Source organism: Scyliorhinus torazame, chromosome 15, assembly GCF_047496885.1.
Source record: "Scyliorhinus torazame isolate Kashiwa2021f chromosome 15, sScyTor2.1, whole genome shotgun sequence".
NCBI lineage: Eukaryota > Metazoa > Chordata > Chondrichthyes > Carcharhiniformes > Scyliorhinidae > Scyliorhinus > Scyliorhinus torazame.
The window spans coordinates 26,038,990-26,043,011 of record NC_092721.1 but is presented as its reverse complement, the minus strand read 5'-3'; the positions used below and the strand labels follow the sequence as shown (position 1 = coordinate 26,043,011).

The following is a 4,022-nucleotide window of genomic DNA, read 5'->3' as shown; positions in this document are numbered from 1 at the left end:
TAAGTGTGGCCCCTGTGAGGAGAATCTCCCCGAGGACAAAAGAAAATGCCAAAGTGCCATTGGATAGCGGGGTGTTTCTCGGTGCTGCAGCCGCTGTGAAATACCTCGCTAATCGTGCCGTTCCGCGGACTTTAACTTGAGTCCGCTGAATTGCGCCCGTGGCTGGAATTGCAGAATGTTTTGATTTTCCTCAAGGTTCTGCTGTTTGTTCCTTGCCTTGCACTGCACATTCAGTGAAGTAACATTTGCTGACACTCCGTGTGAACTCCAATAGCTATAAGCCACTCTTTACTATGTCTTCTCCTCCACTGCCTATCCCCAGTGCCTTATTGCCACATTTTGCATATGCATGATTATTGAATCATAGAATCCCTACAGTGCAGGAGGATGCCATTCGGCCCATCGTGTCTGTACCGGCACTTCGAAAGAGCCCACTCCCCTTCATAATCCCTGCGGCCCCATCTAACCTTTCAATACTAAGGGCAATTTATCATGGTCAATCCACCTAACCTGCACATCTTTGGACTGTGGGAGGAGGCCGGAGCACCCGGAGGAAACCCACGCAGACACGGGGAGAAAGTGCAAACTCTGCACAGACAGTGACCTGAGGCCGAAATTGAAACCGGGTCCCTGGCGCTGTGAGGCAGCAGTGCTAACCACTGTGCCACCAGGCCGCCCCAAAGCGAGAATCATACCCCTAGACCAACAAACAATCAAACTTTTCATCTAGAATTTTGTTTCACTCAAGTTTCATTGCATCAGACATTTGTTGTTTGAAGATCAATATCATTATTATGCTAAGATGTTATCCACATATTTAAATTTTCCTTTAGTTTCATTCTTATTGAATAAAAATGGTTTTAATTAGACATTAACCACAATCAAGAACCCTCGAGTCATCATCTACTTTGGTAATTCTCATTGATTGCTTTGAAGAATATGTCCTTTGACCATTTTTTTAAGAACCAAAGATCAAAAGCAATTGATTGGAAAGGCATTCTGCATCAATACTTGTAGATTAAACCCAGGAAGTAGGAGAGAGGATAAAAGTCCTCATAAAAATCCCTGCTAGCTGTTATGAACTATTCCTTTGTTATGCCGTGTTAATTTAAGAATGAGCTCCTTTCAATGACGAATAGAACATAGAACTTGCAGTGGAGAAGGAGGCCATTCGGCCCATCGAGTCTGCACCGACCCACTTAAACACTCACTTCCATCCTATCCCCGTAACCCAATAACCCTCCTGACCTTTTTTGGTCACTAAGGGCAATTTACCATGGCCAATCCACCTAACCTGCACGTCTTTGGACTGTGGGCAGAAACCGGAGCCCCGGAGGAAACGCACGCAGACACGGGGAGAACATGCAGACTCCGCACAGACAATGACCCAGCGGGGAATCGAACCTGGGACCCTGGCTCTGTGAAGCCACAGTGCTAATCACTTGTGCTACCGTGCCGCTCAAATGTTCTTTTGGTATTTGACTTTGTTAGCATCATCAAAGTGGGGCAGCCATAAACCAAAATAACTTATCTACTGAACCATCCCCAAATTAAAAAATTACCAAGAAAATTCCACTTTTTTGTAATTTTTACTTTAACACAAATCAGAACCAATGCAAATTACTCTCGAATTAACAGCCAAATGATACTTCAAATAAAATGGTAATATTCACTTTAAGTAGATGATACAACAAAGCTAAATGACAAGCACTGAATCGCCCCCAGAGACATGGAGAAATCCAAGGTTTTCTCAATTAGCCTCTGGAACATCTGGGGCGAAATTCTCCGGTATCGGCACGATGTCCGCCGACCGGCGCCAAAAACGGCGCAAATCAGTCGGGCATCGCGCCGCCCCAAAGGTGCAGAATCCTCCGCATCTTGGGGGGCCGATACCTAACCTTGAGGGGCTAGGCCCGCGCCGGACTAATTTCCGCCCCGCCAGCTGGTGGAAAAGTCCTTTGGTGCCCCGCCAGCTGGCGCGGAAATGGCATCTCCGGGCGGCGCATGCGCGGGAGCGTTAGCGGCCGCCCACGGCATCCCCGAGCATGCGCTGTGGAGGGAGTCTCTTCCGCCTCCGCCATGGTGGAGATCGTGGCGAAGGCGGAAGGAAAAGAGTGCCCCCACGGCACAGGTCCGCCCGCAGATCGGTGGGCCCCGATCGCAGGCCATGCCACCGTGGGGGCACCCCGCGGGGCCAGATTGCACCACGCCCCCCCCAGGACCCCGGAGCCCGCCCACGCCGCCTTGTCCCACCGGTAAGGTAGGTGGTTCAATCCACGCCGGCGGGACAGGCATCCTAGCAGCGGGACTTCGGCCCATCCGGGCCGGAGAATCGCAGGGGGCGGGGGCCGCTAACCGGCGCGGCGCGATTCCCGCCGCCGTCGAACCTGGGACCCTGGAGCTGTGAAGCAACTGTGCTAACCGCTGTGCTACCGTGCGGCCATACTAGTCTGAAAACGCCCGATCTCGTCTGATCTCGGAAGCTAACCAGACTCAGGCCTGGTTAGTACTTGGATGGGAGACCGCCTGGGAATACCAGGTGCAGTAGGCTTTTAAAAAAAAATGTTTTTTTAATTGGGGCAGCACGGTAGCATTGTGGTTAGCACAATTTCTTCACAGCTCCAGGGTCCCAGGTTCGATTCCGGCTTGGGTCACTGTCTGTGCGGAGTCTGCACGTTCTCCCCGTGTGTGCGTGGGTTTCCTCCGGGTGCTCCGGTTTCCTCCCACAGTCCAAAGATGTGCAGGTTAGGTGGATTGGCCATGCTAAATTGCCCTTAGTGTCCAAAATTGCCCTTAGTGTTGGGTGGGGTTACTGGGTTATGGGGATAGGGTGGAGGTGTGGACCTTGGGTAGGGTGCTCTTTCCTAGAGCCGGTGCAGACTCGATGAGCCGAATGGCCTCCTTCTGCGCTTTAAATTCTATGAAAAGTGTCTTCAGGTCACAAGGACCAGTAAAGAACTGGTTTAACACAGTGGGCTAAATAGCTCGCTTGTTATGCAGAACAAGACCAGCAGCGGGGGTTCAATTCCCGTACCGGTCTCCCTGAACAGGCACCAGAATGTGGCAACTAGGGGCTTTTCACAGCAACTTCATTGAACTTAATTGAAACAGTCAAGGGGATCCCCCAGGGACGCCAAGTTACTTATAGTTCACGGGGGAGAGGGACATGCCTGCCACTGCCCCATGGGACAGGATGGCACTGCCCAGGATGGGCCGAGCGGCCGCCAAGAAAGCCCGAGTCCCGGCGGCGCCATTCACATGTGGTCTTACCCGGCGGGACCTCAGCATCCATCCTGCGGGTGGCGGCCTGGTGGGGGGCGGGGAGGGAGTGGGAGGGGATGGTGGAGGGTGGAGATCCGACCCTGAGGGGGGTCTCCACCGTGGCCTAGCCTGCAATCAGGGCATACCAATCGGCGGGCCGGCCTCTATTGGTGGGGGCCTCTTTAACTCCGCGCTGGCCCCTGTAGCCCTACGCCATGTTGGGGCCTGCGCGGAGATGGAAGCCGGTGCACATGCGCGGGTTCGTGCCGGTCGCAGCACACATGCGCTGACCCGCGGTGCCCGTTTGGCATTGGTCACGGCAGCTGGAGCTGCGTGAGTCGCTCCAGTGCCGTGCTGGCCCCTGCAGGGCTCAGGATAGCTGCTCCTGGGGCCCTGTTGGCGCTGTCGTAAAACGCGACGGCATTTACGACGGTGTCAACACTTAGCCTCAGGATCAGAGAATTCTGCCCATTGTGTTTCAATCAGAGCCTAACACTGAAAAATTATGGTAAGTTCCCATCCAAAGTAAGCATTTATCTTATTGTTCATTGTGGGATCATGACATGTCTAAATGGGCTGTCAACTAACAGCGCCATTGATAGAAAAGCACAACATGTGAAACATTTTGGGGGATGCGTACGGCACTACAGAAATGTTATTTTCTTTCCCTTTTTGCTTCATCTGGAGAATTAGAAATAAAAATGGGAGAAGCACTAGATGGGGTGCATTCATTTGTGCGCTGTGCGCATACCTGTAGTTTA

General features: G+C 52.4%; 1 non-coding gene across 1 annotated transcript; it reads left to right on the top strand.

Annotated features, from left to right (window-relative positions):
• Nucleotides 1–2,432: 2,432 nt before the first annotated feature.
• Nucleotides 2,433–2,551, top strand: LOC140392185 (5S ribosomal RNA). Its single transcript, XR_011935257.1, has one exon. It is a non-coding gene; the product is annotated as a 5S ribosomal RNA (ribosomal RNA).
• Nucleotides 2,552–4,022: the final 1,471 nt, after the last annotated feature.